The sequence below is a fragment of the Leuciscus leuciscus genome (genome assembly GCF_965113295.1).
Source record: "Leuciscus leuciscus genome assembly, chromosome: 13".
Taxonomy (NCBI): Eukaryota; Metazoa; Chordata; class Actinopteri; order Cypriniformes; family Leuciscidae; genus Leuciscus; species Leuciscus leuciscus.
In genome coordinates, this window is record NC_138737.1 from 31,556,541 (window position 1) to 31,584,264 (window position 27,724).

Consider the following 27,724-nt stretch of genomic DNA (forward strand, 5'->3'; position numbering starts at 1 on the left):
TCCCATACTTCTATTTACTGATGGCTACTACACACTTGTGAGAATGGCAAGAAGGAACGACCCATACAGTGTACATGAACTTGAACACAAGGACTTTCTGGACTTCAAGTCCCTCTCCAACCACATACTCAAAAACAGAACAAAAGATGAGGAGGGACAATCAGTTCATTGGCAGAAGATTAAATGGTTCCGCTACACGAAAGATGAACCAAAAACAATCTTCTTCAAGTATGATTTCACCGCCCCAACCTTCCGAAAACTGACGGTGGCACAACAGGCAACAAGAGGCACCAGAACCACACACCCCAGCTCATTGTATGAAAATCCTCCAGTGATCAGTGCCTTAAAGAAAAAAGACCTACTCACCCTGTGCACCAATGGGAGTATTCCTCACTGTTATGCAGAGTTCTATAACACTCTGACAGTGGGCAGTGAGTGAACTTTTTAGTTCAACTAAAGTGAACTAAAAAGTGAAATGTGTAATAAACAAGAGAAATTAAACTGTTTGAAATTAAATGTTAAACTGTTTGACATGAATGTGAACTCATAAATGAGAATTGAAATTAAACGGTTAGAAATGAAATGTTAAACAGTTTGAAATGATGAAATGACTATGTATACAGTATTTTAAATAAAATGAAAAGTTATGAAGTTAGAGTGTTTTTAACCAATGTTTTGACCAATCATTTCTGCATTGATCAGCAGATACGCCCTATTTTTCTTTAGAAGAATTGGAAATGTTTGGTGCCAAAAAGGCGTATTTGATGTTTTTGCCATATTTTCAAGATTTTGCAAGGTTTTAGAATATGTTCATCGTGTTAATATTCCATAATATGTTCACTTAAGAACTTACTCATATAAGTATGTATGTGGTTGCAATGTTGTGGTTGAAGGTTAATAAATACAGTTGATTGAAGTGTGGTCAAAATTTTGTTTTGGCTCTCCTGTAAAGTTTGTCAAATGCCACTTACGCCCCTCTGGTTCCAAGCCCTCGATATTTGGATATTGGAATAATAAATAAAGTAGCCTATCTTAATTTTACACAATGTTCCTGTTTTTTGTGTGTTTTTTTTTTTACTGTTTTCTAAGGGTTTCTTAATTTTAGACAAGTTGACCAGCACACATTACTGTATATGCAATGCAGTATAATGCATGTGTGTCGTATGTGACATATTTTGCACACAGGTAAAGGTGCCCAATATCAGTCATTTCTAAAGTAAAAAAAAAAGTGTTTTGGAAAATAGCTCTTTATTTGATAATCATTAAAATTTGTTTTCTATACAGAGATATCGACATCGGCAAATATCGGTATCGGCCATAACAGCAATATTAATATCGGTTATCGGTATCGGCCTCAATTTTCACATCGGTGCATCACTAATTGTAATCAATACAATGCAATTAATATCAACTTTCTGACAGTGTGTGTACGAGTATACAAATATGTACGAGTATCGTACGAATTTGACAACTTGTTAAATCTTGTGAATTATTAAGACTTTCAGACTATCTTCGTACTGATTGGGCTATGGGTTTTGCGAGAAAAGGTTTAAGAAACAACAAATGCTTGATAAAATGTTTGATTTAGGGTTCGAACCAACACATGTATATACCATTGCGAATATTTGCCTTTGCAGCTGTCTGTCTCCTCCGTTTACTTGTCCTCAAACAATAATAGTCCGAAAGGTCCTTTTGGTCTTTTCAGCTGAAAAAAGAGAAAATAAAATATCATTATGTTGTTTTACATCATTCCTGTGGTAAAAGCATGGTAAGCGTTGTGGTTAATGTGCATTTACAATAAGTATCACATTAAAACTACCAATAGTGTGGTAAAAGCATGGTAAGTTTTGTGATTACTGTCTTTTTACTACACTTACCACAGTAAAACTAATGTTAATGTGGTAAAAGCATGGTAAGTGTTGTTTGTACTGTGCTTCTACTACAAATACAACTTTGGAACTAATTGTACTACTTTTAATCTGATATGAATATGATTAACTGATTTAAGGTCTTTAGGCCTATGCTCACGTCATGTGACAGGCAGTGTAACTTAATCACCCTGTTTTGAATTAGAAAGCAATAAAACGCAAAGCCTCAGTGGAGATGACAGATATAATGCCGTGACTGAACGTGAGCTAATCTGATTAATATCGACAAACAGAAAATACATTATATATCACACATTATTCGGACAGCGTATTTACTACTTACCAACATCTGACACACGTGAAGTGAACTGATGCCAAATATCGCGATGTGTTCGGAACGAGACTTCTTCAGGCTTCTAAGGGTTTGAAACTTGTTCATTAAACACATCGTTAATATAGTCCAATTTAGTCATTTAATCAAAAATATCTTCATTTGTGTTCCGAAGATGAACGAAGTGGTTGGAACAACATGAGGGTGAGGAATTACTGACAGAATTTTCATTTTCATACTTAATAATCGTGACCGCCAATAGCAGCGCTTACTGATCGTGACGTGGGCCAATAGCAAAGCAGAATCATTGTGGGAAATACCGACTGTATTAACGAATAAAGGTACAATTTGTGTTCTTATCGTGTTTAACACATCTGTATTTGCCCGCGCGAGTATATCCAACTTCAAAAATCGCAGCTTGAATTCAATTTACAGTTACCGTCGAAGAGAAACACAGGGCTTATCTGCCCTATATAAATAACCGCCTGTACACTCTTTAGGATGTGGAGGGTAGGGCGATGAGGCTGCGAGCTACACCTATGAACCATTGAATCACTTTGCTGGCTGGTGCACCGGCTAATCGTGGTTGCCTTGATGCACTTGCTGATCTGGCCGGGTTGACACTCATCGGATGCCTTCCACAAATGGTTTTTTGACACTTTTTGCCTTGTTTCTTCATCATAATGACACAATCAAATCATTCAATCATTTTTTATATTTACAATCTGTTCATTATTCTCTTTCAGAATGAAAGATGACATTTAGCCTAAAAAAGGGTGCAGCTTGGTTTTTTGCTTTAAAAAAAATAAACAAAAAAACACAAATGGCTGGATTTTGTTTTACAAATCTATTGTTGTCATCAAATAATAGTATTAGAAAATTCCACCACATTTCCCATCGGTTTTTAATTTGTAATATTTATTTATACGTTTATTGTATTTCATTTGACTGATCAAGTCATAGATATATACACTAGACCAGTGGCCTTGGCTAAGGCAGTTGATTGGAACGAATGCCTTACATATATTAATTAATTAATTAGCAAAACTTGGACACTAAATATTTCATATTCAATTATTTTAATGATCACAATTAAAGTTTTCATTTTATTAACTGAACAAGCGCAACATTCAGCATTCAATCAAATATTATAAAATATGTATTATTATTAATAATGTTATTTCAACAGAATATCTCGTTATTTTCGACATAATATGTGTGGGTGCAACAAGCAAGATGTGCATTTGTAAATCCGGTGACGCCTGTTTTCTGACAGTGTCGACTCGGCTGCAAAGATGAAGTTGACGATCGCCGTATAGTGAACGCGCCTATAGAGAGAAATGCACATAATGGATTACATAATCAGAGAGTTGCCTTTTTCTTTTCGTTTTGAATTATTTCGTTTAAAGACATTTCAAGCTTTGTGTATTTGATGTATTTCTCATGTCTGTGTGTGAGGCATACAATGAGTTTCGTTAAGTTAGGATGAGATGCGCTCCAGTTCAAGATTATCATTTTTTTATTATTATTTATTAAATCTTATTTATCTTATTTATTAAATACAGGCTGATGAAAAATGTATTAAAATTAAGATACAATTTATACAAAACGAAATTCACTTTTACTCGTGCTGTTCACTTTTCATAAATCAACATACATGGGGAAAAAAATAACATTATAACATTTTAACAAATATGAAAATAAATGCGCTTATTTAATGGCTACAACAGTATAGGCCTACAGACTCTCTATTTGTACAAATTGCTGCACATTCATTTAATTCTGAATTTTGCACACACAAGTTGATAGGCATTTGTTCAAATCAAGTTCATGATAATTGTGCGTGCATTTATTAATCATTATGATACTAAAATCATAACAAAGTAGGTTATGCTATGTACAAAAAAATCAGATGAGCCCAGAATATTCCAAACTGCCGTAGCCAAGGCGACATCTAGTCATAGGGTCCGTGCACTTTTTGATCATTTCATTTCCTGTTTAGAATGGAATAAGGAGAAATGAAAACCAGCTCGTTTATTCGTTTTTTTTGGGCTAGATTTTGGCTAGATTTTTCATTTTTCGTTTATGGTTTACAAGTCGGTTTATGGGTTCGATATTTCATTTGCACACGTGGGCGGCGCTGAAACGCCCCTTTCATCTGATTGGTCAAACCGCTCCGCCTTCAGTAAGCTGTGAGCTTTTCTTTCTGTCAGGCAGAATAAGAGTCAGTAGGCTACGAGTGCGGCACTGACAAATGCCCTTTAATGAAATAATGTCTGAAACCACCACTCACTGTTAACTACACACACTATTTGATTTAGAAATATGTTGCTGGTCAAGTAATTCGTGCTGCTGCGACTTGCAAGCAACCCCATTAATGTGAGCCACAGTATATGACAGATTATATTAGCATATTTCCCATTGATAAATACAGTGCAAATAGTTCCGTCTCTTTGGATAAAAGGGAAGTGGAAATAAAAATCAATAATAGGCTGAACTGTACCATGATAATATGTCCGTAACATTTACCACTCTAGTCTTTTATTTACATCAAAAGGCAGGTAGGCGTGTGTGACATATAGCCTATGGGCTATAAATAATTTTGAATAGAAATAAAGTTTATATTTTTTGAATTTAAGCATGTGTAGCCTACTCAGTTCACTTGAAAAGAAAGAGACAGAAAAGAGAGAAGCCAGAATCAGTGAACGTAAATTAAATACTGACAAAATTACCAGGTTTGGGATTAATTGTTATTATTATTATGAGAAATTGACTCCGCCTAGAACTTTGATGCTTCATCAAACTCAGCTCAGACCCTCAGACTGGTCTAACTTGCTTCTAACTGGTCAGACTTTCCCAAAAAATCCATCGACTTGAGTTATCTGAGCAATGAAGGCCGTAATACTTAATGCTGTCCACTAGAGGGGGCGACAGGATAATAAGTGTTTTCTACTCTCTTTCCCTGTTTGCATCAGTTTAAATGACAAATAAATGCATGAATTTCATTATGATAACAGGTTAAACGTCGTAATTAGCCAGCATAGGACGCAAATGAAAATACAATTTGATATTTGTGATATTTAAACTGTGTATTATTAATAAATATTGTTTCATATCTTGTTCATGCTTTATACATTTTAACCAGTGCTAATTTAAATAAAATGAATGAATAGAACTAAATAATAATTAATTATAATATGGTAACTTTGGTCCAAAGTAATCTGTGATAAACAGTGTATAGGCCTACTATGTTTCATCTGCTTATATATTATAGTCAAAATAATCCAGCAATTATGTTTTATCGAATGTTATTCGAATTCAAGATGTAGAAGCTCAGATCAATAATGAGGCGTACAGGCCATAAATAACAAATAGACATTACAACATTTTTATTATTCATAAGAATTTAAGTTAATAACATCTAAAACAAAGAATACATGTATTACAGGGCAAGTATAAGTATTAGTATTTTTAATGTTTTTGAAAGAAGTTTCCTCTGCTCATCAAGCCTGCATTTATTTGATCAAAAATACAGAAAAAAAAAAGTAATATTGTGATATATTTTTACAATTTAAAATAATTGGTTTAAATGATCATTTATTTCTGTGATGCAAAGCTGAATTTTCAGGATCATTACTCCAGTCTATCACATGATCCTTTAGAAATAATTCTAATATGATGATTCATTATCAAAGTTGGAAACAGTTCTGCTGCTTAATATGTTTTCATAACCTGTGATACTTTTTTTAGGATACTTTGATGAATAAAAAGTAAAAAAAAAAAAGAAAAAAAAAAGCAATTTTTTAAAAAATAGAAATCTTTTGTAACAACAATATACACTACTGGTCAGTAATTTGAGGTCAGTATTTATTTTTATTTTTTTTAAATAAATCAATACTTTTATTCAGCAAGGACGTGTTAAATTGATTTTAAAAAAAGTGATAGTAAAGAAGATTTATATTATTAGAAATTATATTTTTTTTTTAATAAATGCAGTTCTTTTTAACCTTTTATTCATCAAATATATTAGGCAGCAGAACTGTTTCCAACACTCATAATAAATCAGAATATTAGAATGATTTCCGGGGCTGTTTACACCTGGCCACTTCATGCGTTTTCTCAGATCGGATAGCTATCCGATCGTGAAAAGACCAGGGGCGCCTGTTTCAGAAAGGAGGTTAAGTGAAAACTCAGAGTATGTTAACCCTGAAATGAGGGAAACTCTGGGTTTTCTGTTTCAGAATGGGAGGTATGTTAAACCTGAGAAAGCAGAGTAAGTCAAGCCCGTTTCTGAAAGAGAGGTAACTTATACTCAGAGTCAGTTACCATGGTAACTTACTCTGTGAACCTAACCTGGCCGGGAGCAGGTTTTCTTCGGTAAACCCAGAGTTTCTTTCGGTCTCCTCCCCTTTTTTAAAGAGGAAGTGGTGTTTAAACACCTCATTCATTCTTTCAGTACATTTTTATTAATAAAATTAATCTTTAATTAATAAATACAATATTGCTATTTTTACTGTTTTTTTTTTTTTTTCAATTTTTTAAATAAGATGAAGTCTATTAACTCCTTAACTGGCAACTGAATATACAGTAGTAGATTAGAGTTACATAATGTAGTTCTAAACAAATTCTACAGAATTAAACTGTGGCATTTACTGAAAATCACTGAACTCTGTTCATCTGTGCAACAGAAGTTGATGGACCGTCCTCCTGCTGTTCTTCCACTTTGGGGGCGGGGGGAGAGATAAGACTACCCATTTATACTTAGCTTTAAACTTAGATTCTACTCCACATAAAAATGTGAAAAAATCTGAATGTGTAGATTGTTTGATGTGACACATAACATTATCCCCATCGTCCTGTGAAGATGAGTACACTTTATAACACTATTTGTCATAATTTCTGGTGTATTGAGTAGGCTACTTACAACTGCCTGCAGGTTTTGTTGGGACAGGAGGCTCCAAAAGACAGATATTACCATCGGAATCTGTTGGGACCAACAAAAAACCCAACCCAAAGTAAAATAAATGGAAATATCAAAAATAGCCTATATAAGAAATAACACATATGTAAACCTCTTACATTTTATGAAGGCCCTTGGATCTTCGGGAGTGACTGGCTCTGAAGTCCCTCCAGGAATTCCCCCAGCCAAAAATGCTGCTGCACTGCTAGACACTGGGATGCTATTTAGTTATTTAATATGTCAAATATTTGTAAATTCAGGTAGCCTACACCCATGATATGCTCAAACCTTACCTGATTGAATTATGTTCTTATATTTAATTTTCAGCTGCTGCCATGTTCTTTTAATACCTGCAGGATTGCACCCATGAAAATTAAAATTAGGTTGAATAACATACTGTTCTTCCAGTTTCACCTCTGATATTATAACAGTTGGGTAAGTTACTCTAAAATAGTTATTAATTACTAACTACAAATGACATCTTCAACCGTGTAATTAGATTCATGTAATAATGACTATCTTTAGAAAGTATTGGTCTACTTATTAATAAATCCCATATCAACCTCAACCACTTGAACAATACAAGGAGAGACAAGAAACTGCACTTTTAATGCTTTCAAATAAACAATATACAATTGCATGGATTATTCTTGAATTGACCAAAGTGTGTAGAGGGAGAAGGTTACATAAAAAATATACCTTTTAAAAATGTATGTTAAATATACAGAATTGTTCTATAGTCTAATGCAATTACATCAGATTTGACTTCAAATTACAGAAGAATTAAGAGTAATCCCTTTAATTAAATGACAGTATTTAGATGACTTGGTAATTAATTACACCCAACACTGTATAACTAATTAAAATGTAAACATACGCATTGACTCGAGCAACTATTTTCTCCCTAGCTAACTCTAGTTGTCCTTCGCTGCTGCAGCCGATATTTAAAAAATAATAATATGTCTTCTTACGCTTGCAGAAGCTGGTGAGAAATATGCAGACCTCTTTTTGTCTGGCGCTGTTACCATGGTGACTCATAATATCTGCACTCCATTGATAATGGCTTTTTATAGTGGTGGTGCACGCGCTTAACTCAGAGTCAGTCAACTCAGAGTTGATTGAACTAACTAATTTCCGCTGTTCTGTAACCGAAAACTCAGAGTTTCCCATCTCAGGGTAAGTCAACTCAGTTGAACCTCCTTTCTGAAACAGGCCCCAGGGGCCCGTTCTTCGTACGTCGCTAACTCAGTTAGCTGGATTTGATTGTTGGAGATTTGGCATGATCTTGGATTGTTTGGTTCTTCGACGCTCATCCTGGACTTGCTGTCATAGCAACAGGTGAGCTCGGGAGCAGGCTTATTTCATGTTAACAGGATTAGATCCCGGCTTTATAAGCGGAGGTGATACGGGAAGTCTTTCGCAGCCATGTCTTGTCCGTTTTTACGACAAGAACCTGTCGCTGAAGGTGGTCTCACGCTGCACAATCCACTGCCGCTTTCTGAGCATGCAGCCTGACATCAAACAATTCACCATTTACCTTGGAGAAGCGAGTCCAGAATATATCAAATAATACAAAAAGTAATGTAATCAAAAAGTATGCAGTTGACTGATTAAAAATATCTTAGATGGTGTGTGACTCCATGTCCTACATCACAAATGTGGAAGCAAAATGGCCTGGTTCTGTGCATGACTCCAGGATTTTCAGAGAGTCACATTTATGCACATTATTTGAACGTGGTAAGGAAATATTTAATATCAAGCTCACTGTATTACATACATTTATTCTGAGCCTAACAAAACTGCATTTTTCCAGGTGCTTACGACGGGAACCTGCTTGGTAACAGGGGCTATACCTGCAGGCAGTATTTCATGACGCCATTCCCTGACCCAAACCCGTTTCAATGCAGCTCTAGCCAGGACAAGGGCACGCATTGAAATGACCTTTGGGCAACTAAAGGAAAGATTTCAGTGTCTGAGGGTTGCACCTGACAGGGCCTGTGACATTATTGTTGCATGTGCCATACTCCACAATAGTGCCACCATCAGAAAGGAGAGGACCCCTGTGGTGGAGGTGCAGCCTGATGATGACCTCCAGCCAGTGCACTTGGACCAACCTTTTTTTTTTTTTAAACAAAAACCTTCATTAAATGAATAGAAGACAAGACAACATGCTTAGTTCCTTGAGTTTTATTTCAATTATTCTTTGTCAAGAAAAGCCAATGATGGTCATCTTTTGCCTGCAATAAGATATATTGTTATCCAAGGTCAGCAATAGTACTCTGTGTGAAATAGTGTATATAGCACTTACTCTGAAGTTCCTTTTGAAGCAACTCAATCTCTAGTGCCAGTTTTTTCTTCTTTAAGGTGTCAAGTTCTATTTCTCCCCTTCATTTTTCTGTTTTTTCAGGTCAAAATACTAAATTTTCTGTTGTAGATTCCGTTTATATACGGATATCACCCTGTGCCATGTTTGGATAAAAAGAATAAAAAAATAAAAAAAAATAAAAAAGAACTGTCAACACAAGCCTCATGCAACAAAAATAAAAAGTACAAGTAGGTTACTACACTGCCCACCTCTGTATCACTTTGTGCAGTAGGCCTTTCCTCCTGCAACTCATATTGCAGTCAGAAATAATATGTACACAAGTTACTATAAATGAAGTAAAGTTATTTATGCACTTACAAGTACTTCCTCCAAAGGACAGTCATCTGAGAGGGTTTCTTCACTGTCCTGTGCAATGGAAACAAATGGGCATTACAAAGTGTTGCACTTTCTTCCCTTTTGATGTAAAGTTAGAAAAAGTCCACTTACTGCACATATTTCAGCCACTACTTTCTTGGGAACAGGTACAAGTGTTGGTGTATTATGTAAAACTGCACAAAAGAGGAAACACAATGGCATTACAATGAACTACACTATATGAACAAATGTGATCAGTAACTCATGGCAAAATATTCTTACATTAAGTTCAGCAGTTTTCACCTTCACAAGTCAAAGCAATTGATCACTACTCAATATTTAACAGCTGAAATTACTGTACCAGCCATTTGGATTATATAGGCCTACTCAATTTAATGCGGCAAAAAAAAAGATATATTTTACAGTGTAGCAAGATCATTTAAAGCTCATTTACCAGTAATGAAGGTGTTGCTGCTACTGGTTCCTGGCTGTTGGTCTGAGGAAGAGCTGCCCCCAGGGATGCCCTCCACAATGGGTCGGTTCACATTTAACCCCAGGGCCAGCTCTACTGCTGGGGTATAATGTGGTATAATGTGAGGGAGCAGGACCACCACCTGTTTTTTTTTTTTCAGCTCAGCCTTTTTCTTGGTTGCTGTTATAAACAGACAAACACATTTAACGGTGCTTTTCTTTTGTAAAAGAGACAAAGAACAGTAGAAGTAGAAAAGATTACCATTTTGAAGAATATTCTTGTACTTCCCTTTTACTTGTTCCCATGTTCTAGTGCAGTGTTCTTCAACCCTGCTCCCGGAGGACCCCCAACACTGCTGGTTTTCTTTGTCTCCCTAATCAAACACACCGGATTCAATTCATCAACTCATTATCACATGGGTTAATGAGCTGATGAGTTGAATCAGGTGTGTTTGATTAGGGAGACAAAGAAAACGTGCAGTGTTGGGGGTCCTCCAGGAGCAGGGTTGAAGAACACTGTTCTAGTGGGTCCTGAGGTGGCTCTGACATTAAGCAATTATGAAATGATTAAAATACAAGAATATACACTGTAATAAGTGATATAACCATAACATGGAACACTTACGCATTTCATTTGTCTGCTACTTTTTGCCAGCCCTCTCTCCTGGCTTTTGCACACATTGAGGTGTTCCCTGGCGTTTTAATTAAGGTTTCATATTCTGCATAACCTTCAATAACTCTTGCTCTGCTGCGGAGAAAAACTGTGCGTGCTCTTTGGCCATGGTGAGCAGCCAATAGCAGCGTTGCTGATCAATGTTTCTACTATCGATACATATCCCCTTTTAAACCAGCGCATGAACGCGCAGTTATCTCAGATAACTCAATCCAGCTATACTAATCATAACTGGCAGGTGTGTTCGAAGAAACGAATTAGTCAGATCATGATTAGGCCGATGATATCACCTTGGATGTCTCATAATTTGATCTTGGATGTTTCAAGCAACGTACGAAGAACGGGCCCCAGTTGCTATGACAGCAAGTCCAGGATGAGCGTTGAAGAACTCAGTTAGCTGGATTTGATTGTTGGCGATTTGGCATGATCTTGGATTGTTTGGGTCTTCGACGCTCATCCTGGACTTGCTGTCATAGCAACTGGGGCCCGTTCTTCGTACGTTGCTTAAAACATCTGAGATCAAACGAGACATCCAAGGTGATATCATCGTGCTAATCATGATCTGACTAATTTGGTTCTTCGAACACACCTGCCGGATATGATTAGTATAGCTTGATTGAGTTAGTGAGATAATTGCGCGTTCACGCTCTGGTTTAAAAGGGGATATGTATCGATAGTAGAAACATTGATCAGCAACGCTGCTATTGGCTGCTCACCATGGCCAAAGAGCGCGCTCAGTTTTTCAACGCAGCAGAGCAGGAATTTTTACTGGAATGGTATGCAGAGTTTGAAAAATATAATTAAAACGCCAGGGAACACTGGGAATCAAAGTGTGCAAAAGCCAGGAGAGAGGGCTGGCAAAAAGTAACAGACAAATTAAATGCGTAAGTGTTCCATGTTATGGTTATATCACTTATTACAGTATATATTCTTGTATTTTAATAATTTCATAATTGCTTAATGTCAGAGCCACCTCAGGACCCACTAGAACATGGGAACAAGTAAAAGTGAAGTACAAGAATATTCTTCAAACTGGTAATCTTTTCTACTTCTACTGATTAGTCTCTTTTAGCAAAGACATTTTAAATGATGTGTTTGTCTGTTTATGGTTATCTGCAACCAAGGAAAAGGCGGAGCAGAAAAAAACAGGTGGTGGTCCTGCACCCCCACGTTATACCCCGGCAGAAGAGCTGGCCCTTGGGCTAAATGAGAACCGACCCATTGTGGAGGGCATTCCTGGGGGCAGCTCTTCCTGTGATTTCGCTCGATTGCTCCTGTCTGCCTCGCTGTCTGCTGTGAGTTTGTCTGCTTCGGTGCTGTAAGCTCCGTATTAGCCTCGTATAGCCTCGTATTTCCTTGTTTTGAACCATCATTTACTACAATTTCTAGTTGTTTATACTACTACTAAATACAGCTTACCCAACATCGCTGGCTTCCGTTACTACTAACACAACACGCTGGTAATTCGCTAGCCTGTTAGCGCCACCCGTGCGCTCAGCTATTTTTATTTTTTTATTTTCTCTCGCGCCTTTGAGTTCATAAAAGCTCAGGTGAGTAAGAATCACTCAACAAACACGGTGAGTAATGTCTTGTCCTGTTATTATCATGCGTCGCGTCTGAATGCGTTGTTGTTTTTGGAGCTCTATCGATTTGATTTATAATTCTTGATTTTTCTCTTTAAACTCGCTTACAACGAAGATTTTCTACTTTTCCTCACTGAGAAGCACTACTGCTCAAACCTCATTGTAACAACGCGGACTGTTGAGCAGACGCGTCTCAAGCCTATTAGTGATCCAACGCTGCATACTCTTAAAGGTTACGTCCGTGGATCACGGCTGAACGCGTCTTCTCCACACTCACTTATAAACAAACATTTTTATTTATTTTTTCGCCTATCGTGCGTCTACTCTACACCCCTACCACTAAAAAAAAAAAACTAAAAAACCTCATAGTTACAACGCGGACTGTTGAGCAGACGCGTCTCAAGCCTATTAGTGATCCAACGCTGCATACTCTTAAAGGTTACGTCCGTGGATCACGGCTGAACGCGTCTTCTCCACACTCACTTACAAACAAACAAACTTATAATATAAATTAGTATTAATATTGATAGCATCACTGGTAGCTTCGTTGCTAACTCACTGTCCATCTGTTAAAATGGCGAATATATCAGATGTAAGTAGTCTACCGTTTGGTGCAGGTGAGGACACATTTGAGCTGCACGCACTGCAGTCTGAGCTGGAAGCTGTTGAGAAACAGATCCACAACCTTTTATTGAGACAGGCCGAGCTGAGAGACCGGTGTTTGGCTCTTGAAACATCACGTGCCGATGCACACAAATCAGTGTTTAACGTTACTAACCCGCTGACTCCGACCGCGTCTACTCCGTGCGTTCCTCAGCATCGGTCGCAATCAGCCATGGTCTCGTTCACTCCGGCTCCAACACGCCACCACGAAGCCTGGGTGGTTCCGCAGCGGAAGACGTGAGTCAGGTTTAGACCAAGACTTTCTCCGACCCTCCCGGTTTTCGAGTTATCCACACAAAACCGCTTCTCCCCTCCACGCGAAACAGAACACGATGCTGTGATCATCGGCGATTCCATCGTTCGGCACGTACACGCTACGTTAGGTAAAAGTAAGGTGCAAAGTCACTGCTTTCCTGGTGCTCGTGTTTCTGAAATCGCTGCTCGCGTTCCCGAGATCCTGAACGGTGACGAGCGCGTCGGAACTGTGGTCCTGCACGCGGGAGTGAACGACATCAGGCTGCGCCAGACGGAGATTCTGAAGAAAGACTTCAGGAATCTATTCGATACGGTACGCAGCACATCGCCTGAAACAACGATCATTGTGTCAGGACCGCTTCCCACGTACCGACTAGGGCATGAAAAGTTCAGCAGATTATTTGCGCTAAATGAATGGTTAATGTCATGGTGTAATGAGCAGAAACTGCTCTTTGTAAATAATTGGAATCTGTTTTGGGAGCGTCCTAGGCTTTTCCGTGCTGATGGCTTACACCCAAGCAGATTCGGAGCGGCTCTTCTGTCAGATAACATCTCTAAAAAGTTAAATACCCTTTGACTAGTAACCAAAAGTCCAAATCATAGTCTCTGCTGCTCCAATTCAACTGATATAAATACTAGTGTAGAACATTGCATAGAAACCGTGTCTATTCCTCGTTTAGTGAGATCAAATAATAAATCTAATGCAGGATCTAGGAAAAATCTAATTGTTATTAAAACAGAAAATGTTGCTATTAGTAAACAAAAACTATTTCTAAAGCTAGGTCTTCTAAACATTAGATCACTCACACCTAAGGCAGTTATTGTAAATGAAATAGTCACAGATAATAGCTTCGATGTACTTTGCCTTACTGAAACCTGGCTTAAACCAAATGATTATTTCGGTATTAATGTGTCTACTCCTCCTGGATACTGTTATAAGCATGAGCCCCGTCTGATTGGTCGTGGCGGAGGTGTTGCAACCATTTATAGAGATATTCTAAATGTTACTCAGAAAACGGGTTATAAGTTTATTTCATTTGAAGTACTTGTACTAAATGTTACGCTCTTAGATGTTAGAAAAACATCACTATTATCTCTAGCCTTGGCTACCGTATATAGACCGCCAGGGCCTTACGCTGATTTCCTAAAAGAGTTTGCAGATTTTCTCTCAGACCTATTAGTCAATGTCGATAAAGCATTAATTGTTGGAGATTTTAACATACACGTAGATAATCCAAATGATGCGTTAGGAGCTGCGTTTACAGATTTATTAAATTCATTTGGGGTCAAGCAAAACGTCATCGGACCAACACATCGTCTTAATCATACACTCGATTTAATTATATCACATGGAACCGATCCAACCGATATAGATATCATTCCACAAAGTGATGAAGTCACTGATCACTACATGGTAAAAAAATAAAGCACCATGGTATAACAATACTACGCATGTTTTAAAGAGAGAAACCCGTATTTTAGAGCGTAAATGGAAACAAACTAATTTAGAGGTCTTTAGAATCGCGTGGAAAGACAGTATGTCACGTTATAAAAAGGCCCTAAAAGCGGCCAGGGCTGAGCACCTCCGCAAACTAATAGAAAACAACCAAAATAATCCAAGGTTTTTATTTAACACCGTGGCTAAACTAACAAATAAACAGACGTCACCTGAACAAAATATCCCGTTACAGTTCAGTAGTAATGATTTCATGAACTTCTTCACTGAGAAAATAGAAAGCATCAGAACCACAATTGTAAACGTTCAATCTTCAATCGCGCCTTATAATTCAGCTTCAATTATCACCCCGCAAGAACAATTACAGTGCTTTACAACTATAGAACAAAAAGAGTTAAATAAACTTATCACTTCATCTAAAACAACAACATGTTTATTAGATCCTATACCAACTAAACTACTGAAAGAAGTGTTACCTGTAGTGGAAGAGCCTCTCCTCAATATTATTAACTCGTCTTTATCTCTAGGTCATGTTCCAAGAACATTTAAACTGGCAGTTATAAAACCTCTCATTAAGAAACCACAATTAGATCATAATAATCTAGCAAATTATAGACCCATTTCAAATCTTCCATTTATGTCTAAAATATTAGAAAAAGTGGTGTCCGCTCAACTGGGCTCTTTCTTGCAACAAAATGATATCTATGAAAAGTTTCAGTCTGGATTCAGACCGCATCATAGCACTGAAACTGCGCTCGTTAAAATCACAAATGATTTACTTTTAGCTTCTGACCAAGGCTGTATCTCAATACTAGTTTTACTTGATCTTAGTGCTGCGTTCGATACTATAGATCACACAATACTCTTAGATCGACTACAAAATTATACTGGTGTTCAAGGACAAGCACTAAGCTGGTTCAAATCATACCTATCTGACCGCTACCATTTTGTCTATTTAAATGGAGAAAAATCGATCATAACTCCAGTAAACTATGGAGTGCCGCAGGGATCTGTGTTAGGCCCTCTGTTATTTTCAATATATATGATGCCACTTGGAAATATTATAAGGAAACATGGAATTAGTTTCCATTGTTATGCTGATGACACTCAAATATATATTTCATCAAGGCCGGATGAAAACGCAAAATTTTCCAAATTGACAGAGTGTGTTAAAGATATAAAAGATTGGATGACGCGTAATTTTCTTTTATTAAATCCAGACAAGACAGAGGTAATACTTATCGGTTCAAAAAACCGCCCACAAAACCTCGCACAATACAACTTTAACATCATAGGATGTCCTGTTACTTTATCCGCTACAGTAAAAGACCTGGGTGTTATACTCGATTGCAACCTGTCTTTTGAAAATCATATTTCATATGTTACAAAAACAGCCTTTTTCCACCTTAGAAACATTGCTAAGCTACGTAATATGCTATCAGTTTCTGATGCAGAAAAGTTAGTTCATGCATTCATGACCTCGAGACTGGATTACTGTAATGCCTTATTAGCTGGTTGTCCTGCATCCTCAATAAACAAGCTACAGTTAGTCCAAAATGCCGCCGCTAGAGTTCTTACGAGATCAAGAAAATATGATCATATAACACCGATTTTATCATCACTGCATTGGTTACCTATAAAGTTCCGTATTAATTACAAGGTATTGCTACTGACTTATAAAGCCCTAAACGGCTTAGCTCCAGTCTATTTAACGGATCTTCTAATCGCCCTATAATCCATCGCGCTCTTTAAGATCACTAAATTCAAGGCTTTTGGTCATACCTAGGATATTCAGAACCACCAAAGGAGGGAGAGCATTTTCACATTTGGCTCCAAAACTCTGGAATAGTCTTCCTGATACTGTTCGTTGCTCAGACTCGCTCTCCCAGTTTAAAACTAGATTAAAGTCGCATCTCTTCAGCCAGGCATTCATATAATCCCACAGTTCAAACTACAATCCGGCCTCTAGCTCATAAATGCCAGAGGAGAACTGGCCCCCGACTGAGCCTGGGTTCTCCCAAGGTTTTTTTTCTCCATTAGGTCACCTGATGGAGTTTTAGGACACCATTAGGTCACTTGATGGAGTTTTTCGGTTCCTTGCCACTGTTGCCTTTGGCTTGCTCAGTTGGGGATATTTTGGGGATATTTAATTTAATTTTATCATCAATAAATTCCTCTTGAAACAAACTTTGTTGTATTATTTAAATTGAATACTGTGAAGCTGCTTTGATACAATCTGTATTGTGAAAAGCGCTATACAAATAAACTTGACTTGACTTGACTTAAGGCCTATTTATACTTCTGCGTCGGACCTACGCCGGAGCCTCTACGCTGTAGGCAACGCGTTGGTTTTAATTTATACTTCTGCGTCGTTGTCCGCGTTGACGCGCAATTACTCATGCAGAGGGACCATGTGAAACCCGAGGGAGGGGTTCTAGCAGACCAATCACAGCGCTTGCGTCCGCGTAGAATTGACGCGTTGTTACATTTTTGGAGAGGTGCGCATCAGGGTACGCCAAAGGGTACGCGCGCTAAGCACAGCCTACGACGTAGCTACGGCGTAAGTTCGACGCAGAAGTATAAATAGGCCTTTAGACCTAAAGCCAGGGACCAGTAACAGCAACACCTTAATTACAGGTAAATGAGTTTTAAATCATCTTGCTACACTGTAAATAATTTGTTGCTGCATTAAATTAAGTATGTCTATAATCCAAATGGCTGGTACAGTATCAGCTCCGCTTATGAAGCCGGGATCTAATCCTGTTAACATGAAATAAGCTTGCGCACCTGTTGCTATGACAGCAAGTCCAGGAGGAGCGTCGAAGAACCAAACAATCCCAGATCATGCCAAATCGCCAATAATCAAATCCAGCTAACTGAGTTAGCGACGTACGAAGAGCGGGCCCCTGGTGCGCAAGCTTAAACCTGCTCGGGAGCAGGCTTATTTCATGTTAACAGGATTAGACTGCGGCTTCATAAGCGGAGCTGATACGGGAAGTCCAGCGCTTATGAAGCCGGGATCTAATCCTGTTAACATGAAATAAGCTTGCGCACCTGTTGCTATGACAGCAAGTCCAGGATGAGCGTCGAAGAACCAAACAATCCCAGATCATGCCAAATAGCCAATAATCAAATCCAGCTAACTGAGTTAGCGGCGTACGAAGAACGGAGAACTGAGATTTTGCGTTACAATAGTGCACTTTCTGAGATATATATTTTTTCTCGTGACTGGTGAGATTGTCGTTTACATGATTAATTTGTTGGAAACGCACACTTATTTTCGACTTGTCGGAGTCGGGCTTTAACTACAGCACAAACTGTTTGCATTGCCTTAAGATTATTTGCGAGTGGCTCTTTCCTTTACACTATTGGAGATGCGGAGAACTTGATGGAAAGTGCTGTCTGTCGTGTCATTCGGAGTTTACCTGGCGCTTTTAGGTTTAGAAAAACAGTTTTAGGTTTTTTTTGTGGCATTTCCAAGCCACTTAAAGGAGCTGTATGTAGTTTTCAGCGGCCTCTAGCGGTGATGTTTCAGATTGCAACCAATAAGTTGACAAGCGCGTGCTCGAATTTATGAGCGAGCACTGTGGATACCGGCCAGACTGAGACGCGTCACGCAACACACCAGAGAGAGCATCCCACAACATGCTAGAAACTCAGGTAAACTCCCACTGCAACGTTACAATAATAGGCTACTTTTATCAGCTTGACGTTGAACTAATGCTCCATGCTCGTACCATGATAAGAATGGAACCCTATCAACCGTGCCGAATTTTGCCACTGCAAGCACTACTTCACATTTTCTTCAGGAAATGTATACATTCTAGGTTTGTAGATAAGGTCTCTCCATGATTCAAACGCCCTGCCGATGTTGATCCGTGTTTTTTCACCCGAAGTTCATCCGATTCACGTCTGGCCTTTAATACGAGCTTCAGCAGAAAGAAAAAAACGTTTTATTGTTTTTTTTATCAATATGTGGAGTTTGTGTTGGAGTCTGTGTTGTGCTGGGAGCAGGTCGTTTCTTAGTGTTATCAGACATGTCATAAGTTGCATAAGTCATAAGTCCATGTCATAAGTTGCAGTGTCGTCGCTGTTGAGTGCAAAATCAGTAGGCTAGACGAGGCGAGAGGCTCGGGAGCGCTCCGCGCATGCAGGTGACGTCACTGGATTTCGCGGTAAATCCGACCCGGCACCTTCACATAAACATAAGAATACTTGCTTTCAGAGGTAATAGCAAAACCCGAAAAGTGGATCATTTTAATGTGATATTACAACCCCTTCACACACAGGCAATAAAAAAAGGATTCGTTTTAGTAGAAAAGCTACATACAGCACCTTTAAGACCCAATGTTGTAAAGCAGTTTTTTTTTTAAGCAGTTTTTTTTTAGGCTATCATAATTTTTCATGAAGATCATGCATTCATGACCATGCCGATTACAGTATATGTTACTCAGGCTTCACTAACGTGATTGGTACCATAGACTATAGGCTAGACCAGGGGTCGGCAACCTAAGGCACGCGTGCCAAATGCGACTCTGATACTTTCCAGACAAGTTACATACTCTCCTGTCACTTGTTTCAAGAGCTTCACTTGGTCAAAAACCAAGTGATAACCTGTACAATGTAAAATTGTCAACATCAAATGATGTACTACATATTACAGCATTGTTTCAATACAAGACATACCAATGGACTCGCGCAGCTTTCTGTCTTCTTTGGGCACCAGATGTTCCTTCCTCACCCGAAACAAAGGACTTATTCGATTAGCTTGCGTTGATATAAGGACTGGTCTTCCTTCTCTGCTGTAAAACAAGAAAGTCTCGACTTACTCTATGTGCAATTACTATTGTTCTTGAAACATAAATTAAGACAGTTATAAATAAGTTAATTTACCATACGATTCAAGTCAAGTCAAGTTTATTTGTATAGCGCTTTTCACAATACAGATTGTATCTAAGCAGCTTCACAGTATTAAATTAAAATAATACAACAATGTTTGTTTCAAGAGGAATTTATTGATTGATAAAATTAAATTAAATATCCCCAAAATATCCCCAACTGAGCAAGCCAAAGGCAACAGTGGCAAGGAACCGAAAAACTCCATCAAGTGACCTAATGGTGTCCTAAAACTCCATCAGGTGACCTAATGGAGAAAAAAAACCTTGGGAGAACCCAGGCTCAGTCGGGGGCCAGTTCTCCTCTGGCATTTATGAGCTACAGGCCGGATTGTAGTTTGAACTGTAGGATTATATGAATGCCTGGCTGAAGAGATGCGACTTTAATCTAGTTTTAAACTGGGAGAGCGAGTCTGAGCAACGAACAGTATAGAACTCTGCATAACAGTGAGGAATACTCCCATTGGTGCACAGGGTGAGTAGGTCTTTTTTCTTTAAGGCACTGATCACTGGAGGATTTTCATACAATGAGCTGGGGTGTGTGGTTCTGGTGCCTCTGGTGCCTCTTGTTGCCTGTTGTGCCACCGTCAGTTTTCGGAAGGTTGGGGCGGTGAAATCATACTTGAAGAAGATTGTTTTTGGTTCATCTTTCGTGTAGCGGAACCATTTAATCTTCTGCCAATGAACTGATTGTCCCTCCTCATTTTTTGTTCTGTTTTTGAGTATGTGGTTGGAGAGGGACTTGAAGTACAGAAAGTCCTTGTGTCCAAGTTCATGTACACTATGGGTCGTTCTTTCTTTCCATTCTCACAAGTGTGTAGTAGCCATCATGGATGGCTACTAGACATGGAGTGTGATAGTGTGCATGCTGCAGTGGAAACTGCAAGAAGAAAAGTTTCTATTTACTCCCATTTCTATTTACTCCCATACTTCTATTTACTGATGGCTACTACACACTTGTGAGAATGGCAAGAAGGAACGACCCATACAGTGTACATGAACTTGAACACAAGGACTTTCTGGACTTCAAGTCCCTCTCCAACCACATACTCAAAAACAGAACAAAAGATGAGGAGGGACAATCAGTTCATTGGCAGAAGATTAAATGGTTCCGCTACACGAAAGATGAACCAAAAACAATCTTCTTCAAGTATGATTTCACCGCCCCAACCTTCCGAAAACTGACGGTGGCACAACAGGCAACAAGAGGCACCAGAACCACACACCCCAGCTCATTGTATGAAAATCCTCCAGTGATCAGTGCCTTAAAGAAAAAAGACCTACTCACCCTGTGCACCAATGGGAGTATTCCTCACTGTTATGCAGAGTTCTATAACACTCTGACAGTGGGCAGTGAGTGAACTTTTTAGTTCAACTAAAGTGAACTAAAAAGTGAAATGTGTAATAAACAAGAGAAATTAAACTGTTTGAAATTAAATGTTAAACTGTTTGACATGAATGTGAACTCATAAATGAGAATTGAAATTAAACGGTTAGAAATGAAATGTTAAACAGTTTGAAATGATGAAATGACTATGTATACAGTATTTTAAATAAAATGAAAAGTTATGAAGTTAGAGTGTTTTTAACCAATGTTTTGACCAATCATTTCTGCATTGATCAGCAGATACGCCCTATTTTTCTTTAGAAGAATTGGAAATGTTTGGTGCCAAAAAGGCGTATTTGATGTTTTTGCCATATTTTCAAGATTTTGCAAGGTTTTAGAATATGTTCATCGTGTTAATATTCCATAATATGTTCACTTAAGAACTTACTCATATAAGTATGTATGTGGTTGCAATGTTGTGGTTGAAGGTTAATAAATACAGTTGATTGAAGTGTGGTCAAAATTTTGTTTTGGCTCTCCTGTAAAGTTTGTCAAATGCCACTTACGCCCCTCTGGTTCCAAGCCCTCGATATTTGGATATTGGAATAATAAATAAAGTAGCCTATCTTAATTTTACACAATGTTCCTGTTTTTTGTGTGTTTTTTTTTTTACTGTTTTCTAAGGGTTTCTTAATTTTAGACAAGTTGACCAGCACACATTACTGTATATGCAATGCAGTATAATGCATGTGTGTCGTATGTGACATATTTTGCACACAGGTAAAGGTGCCCAATATCAGTCATTTCTAAAGTAAAAAAAAAAGTGTTTTGGAAAATAGCTCTTTATTTGATAATCATTAAAATTTGTTTTCTATACAGAGATATCGACATCGGCAAATATCGGTATCGGCCATAACAGCAATATTAATATCGGTTATCGGTATCGGCCTCAATTTTCACATCGGTGCATCACTAATTGTAATCAATACAATGCAATTAATATCAACTTTCTGACAGTGTGTGTACGAGTATACAAATATGTACGAGTATCGTACGAATTTGACAACTTGTTAAATCTTGTGAATTATTAAGACTTTCAGACTATCTTCGTACTGATTGGGCTATGGGTTTTGCGAGAAAAGGTTTAAGAAACAACAAATGCTTGATAAAATGTTTGATTTAGGGTTCGAACCAACACATGTATATACCATTGCGAATATTTGCCTTTGCAGCTGTCTGTCTCCTCCGTTTACTTGTCCTCAAACAATAATAGTCCGAAAGGTCCTTTTGGTCTTTTCAGCTGAAAAAAGAGAAAATAAAATATCATTATGTTGTTTTACATCATTCCTGTGGTAAAAGCATGGTAAGCGTTGTGGTTAATGTGCATTTACAATAAGTATCACATTAAAACTACCAATAGTGTGGTAAAAGCATGGTAAGTTTTGTGATTACTGTCTTTTTACTACACTTACCACAGTAAAACTAATGTTAATGTGGTAAAAGCATGGTAAGTGTTGTTTGTACTGTGCTTCTACTACAAATACAACTTTGGAACTAATTGTACTACTTTTAATCTGATATGAATATGATTAACTGATTTAAGGTCTTTAGGCCTATGCTCACGTCATGTGACAGGCAGTGTAACTTAATCACCCTGTTTTGAATTAGAAAGCAATAAAACGCAAAGCCTCAGTGGAGATGACAGATATAATGCCGTGACTGAACGTGAGCTAATCTGATTAATATCGACAAACAGAAAATACATTATATATCACACATTATTCGGACAGCGTATTTACTACTTACCAACATCTGACACACGTGAAGTGAACTGATGCCAAATATCGGTGATGTGTTCGGAACGAGACTTCTTCAGGCTTCTAAGGGTTTGAAACTTGTTCATTAAACACATCGTTAATATAGTCCAATTTAGTCATTTAATCAAAAATATCTTCATTTGTGTTCCGAAGATGAACGAAGGGGTTGGAACAACATGAGGGTGAGGAATTACTGACAGAATTTTCATTTTCATACTTAATAATCGTGACCGCCAATAGCAGCGCTTACTGATCGTGACGTGGGCCAATAGCAAAGCAGAATCATTGTGGGAAATTCCGACTGTATTGACGAATAAAGGTACAATTTGTGTTCTTATCGTGTTTAACACATCTGTATTTGCCCGCGCGAGTATATCCAACTTCAAAAATCGCAGCTTGAATTCAATTTACAGTTACCGTCGAAGAGAAACACAGGGCTTATCTGCCCTATATAAATAACCGCCTGTACACTCTTTAGGATGTGGAGGGTAGGGCGATGAGGCTGCGAGCTACACCTATGAACCATTGAATCACTTTGCTGGCTGGTGCACCGGCTAATCGTGGTTGCCTTGATGCACTTGCTGATCTGGCCGGGTTGACACTCATCGGATGCCTTCCACAAATGGTTTTTTGACACTTTTTGCCTTGTTTCTTCATCATAATGACACAATCAAATCATTCAATCATTTTTTATATTTACAATCTGTTCATTATTCTCTTTCAGAATGAAAGATGACATTTAGCCTAAAAAAGGGTGCAGCTTGGTTTTTTGCTTTAAAAAAAATAAACAAAAAAACACAAATGGCTGGATTTTGTTTTACAAATCTATTGTTGTCATCAAATAATAGTATTAGAAAATTCCACCACATTTCCCATCGGTTTTTAATTTGTAATATTTATTTATACGTTTATTGTATTTCATTTGACTGATCAAGTCATAGATATATACACTAGACCAGTGGCCTTGGCTAAGGCAGTTGATTGGAACGAATGCCTTACATATATTAATTAATTAATTAGCAAAACTTGGACACTAAATATTTCATATTCAATTATTTTAATGATCACAATTAAAGTTTTCATTTTATTAACTGAACAAGCGCAACATTCAGCATTCAATCAAATATTATAAAATATGTATTATTATTAATAATGTTATTTCAACAGAATATCTCGTTATTTTCGACATAATATGTGTGGGTGCAACAAGCAAGATGTGCATTTGTAAATCCGGTGACGCCTGTTTTCTGACAGTGTCGACTCGGCTGCAAAGATGAAGTTGACGAGTGAACGCGCCTATAGAGAGAAATGCACATAATGGATTACATAATCAGAGAGTAGCCTTTTTCTTTTCGTTTTGAATTATTTCGTTTAAAGACATTTCAAGCTTTGTGTATTTGATGTATTTCTCATGTCTGTGTGTGAGGCATACAATGAGTTTCGTTAAGTTAGGATGAGATGCGCTCCAGTTAACGTGCAATGCAAGATTATCATTTTTTTATTATTATTTATTAAATCTTATTTATCTTATTTATTAAATACAGGCTGATGAAAAATGTATTAAAATTAAGATACAATTTATACAAAACGAAATTCACTTTTACTCGTGCTGTTCACTTTTCATAAATCAACATACATGGGGAAAAAAATAACATTATAACATTTTAACAAATATGAAAATAAATGCGCTTATTTAATGGCTACAACAGTATAGGCCTTACAGACTCTCTATTTGTACAAATTGCTGCACATTCATTTAATTCTGAATTTTGCACACACAAGTTGATAGGCATTTGTTCAAATCAAGTTCATGATAATTGTGCGTGCATTTATTAATCATTATGATACTAAAATCATAACAAAGTAGGTTATGCTATGTACAAAAAAATCAGATGAGCCCAGAATATTCCAAACTGCCGTAGCCAAGGCGACATCTAGTCATAGGGTCCGTGCACTTTTTGATCATTTCATTTCCTGTTTAGAATGGAATAAGGAGAAATGAAAACCAGCTCGTTTATTCGTTTTTTTGGGCTAGATTTTGGCTAGATTTTTCATTTTTCGTTTATGGTTTACAAGTCGGTTTATGGGTTCGATATTTCATTTGCACACGTGGGCGGCGCTGAAACGCCCCTTTCATCTGATTGGTCAAACCGCTCCGCCTTCAGTAAGCTGTGAGCTTTTCTTTCTGTCAGGCAGAATAAGAGTCAGTAGGCTACGAGTGCGGCACTGACAAATGCCCTTTAATGAAATAATGTCTGAAACCACCACTCACTGTTAACTACACACACTATTTGATTTAGAAATATGTTGCTGGTCAAGTAATTCGTGCTGCTGCGACTTGCAAGCAACCCCATTAATGTGAGCCACAGTATATGACAGATTATATTAGCATATTTCCCATTGATAAATACAGTGCAAATAGTTCCGTCTCTTTGGATAAAAGGGAAGTGGAAATAAAAATCAATAATAGGCTGAACTGTACCATGATAATATGTCCGTAACATTTACCACTCTAGTCTTTTATTTACATCAAAAGGCAGGTAGGCGTGTGTGACATATAGCCTATGGGCTATAAATAATTTTGAATAGAAATAAAGTTTATATTTTTTGAATTTAAGCATGTGTAGCCTACTCAGTTCACATGAAAAGAAAGAGACAGAAAAGAGAGAAGCCAGAATCAGTGAACGTAAATTAAATACTGACAAAATTACCAGGTTTGGGATTAATTGTTATTATTATTATGAGAAATTGACTCCGCCTAGAACTTTGATGCTTCACCAAACTCAGCTCAGACCCTCAGACTGGTCTAACTTGCTTCTAACTGGTCAGACTTTCCCAAAAAATCCATCGACTTGAGTTATCTGAGCAATGAAGGCCGTAATACTTAATGCTGTCCACTAGAGGGGGCGACAGGATAATAAGTGTTTTCTACTCTCTTTCCCTGTTTGCATCAGTTTAAATGACAAATAAATGCATGAATTTCATTATGATAACAGGTTAAACGTCGTAATTAGCCAGCATAGGACGCAAATGAAAATACAATTTGATATTTGTGATATTTAAACTGTGTATTATTAATAAATATTGTTTCATATCTTGTTCATGCTTTATACATTTTAACCAGTGCTAATTTAAATAAAATGAATGAATGAATAGAACTATAGGCTATAATAATTAATTATAATATGGTAACTTTGGTCCAAAGTAATTTGTGATAAACAGTGTATAGGCCTACTATGTTTCATCTGCTTATTTATTATAGTCAAAATAATCCAGCAATTATGTTTTATCGAATGTTATTCGAATTCAAGATGTAGAAGCTCAGATCAATAATGAGGCGTACAGGCCATAAATAACAAATAGACATTACAACATTTTTATTATTCATAAGAATTTAAGTTAATAACATCTAAAACAAAGAATACATGTATTACAGGGCAAGTAAGTATTAGTATTTTTAATGTTTTTGAAAGAAGTTTCCTCTGCTCATCAAGCCTGCATTTATTTGATCAAAAATACAGAAAAAAAAGTAATATTGTGATATATTTTTACAATTTAAAATAATTGGTTTAAATGATCATTTATTTCTGTGATGCAAAGCTGAATTTTCAGGATCATTACTCCAGTCTATCACATGATCCTTTAGAAATAATTCTAATATGATGATTCATTATCAAAGTTGGAAACAGTTCTGCTGCTTAATATGTTTTCATAACCTGTGATACTTTTTTTAGGATACTTTGATGAATAAAAAGTAAAAAAAAAAAAAAGCAATTTTTAAAAAAATAGAAATCTTTTGTAACAACAATATACACTACTGGTCAGTAATTTGAGGTCAGTATTTTTTTTTTTTTTTTTTTAAATAAATCAATACTTTTATTCAGCAAGGATGTGTTAAATTGATTTTAAAAAAAGTGATAGTAAAGAAGATTTATATTATTAGAAATGATATATATTTTTTAATAAATGCAGTTCTTTTTAACCTTTTATTCATCAAATATATTAGGCAGCAGAACTGTTTCCAACACTCATAATAAATCAGAATATTAGAATGATTTCCGGGGCTGTTTACACCTGGCCACTTCATGCGTTTTCTCAGATCGGATAGCTATCCGATCGTGAAAAGACCAGGGGCGCCTGTTTCAGAAAGGAGGTTAAGTGAAAACTCAGAGTATGTTAACCCTGAAATGAGGGAAACTCTGGGTTTTCTGTTTCAGAATGGGAGGTATGTTAAACCTGAGAAAGCAGAGTAAGTCAAGCCCGTTTCTGAAAGAGAGGTAACTTATACTCAGAGTCAGTTACCATGGTAACTTACTCTGTGAACCTAACCTGGCCGGGAGCAGGTTTTCTTCGGTAAACCCAGAGTTTCTTTCGGTCTCCTCCCCTTTTTTAAAGAGGAAGTGGTGTTTAAACACCTCATTCATTCTTTCAGTACATTTTTATTAATAAAATTAATCTTTAATTAATAAATACAATATTGCTATTTTTACTGTTTTTTTTTTTTTTTCAATTTTTTAAATAAGATGAAGTCTATTAACTCCTTAACTGGCAACTGAATATACAGTAGTAGATTAGAGTTACATAATGTAGTTCTAAACAAATTCTACAGAATTAAACTGTGGCATTTACTGAAAATCACTGAACTCTGTTCATCTGTGCAACAGAAGTTGATGGACCGTCCTCCTGCTGTTCTTCCACTTTGGGGGCGGGGGGAGAGATAAGACTACCCATTTATACTTAGCTTT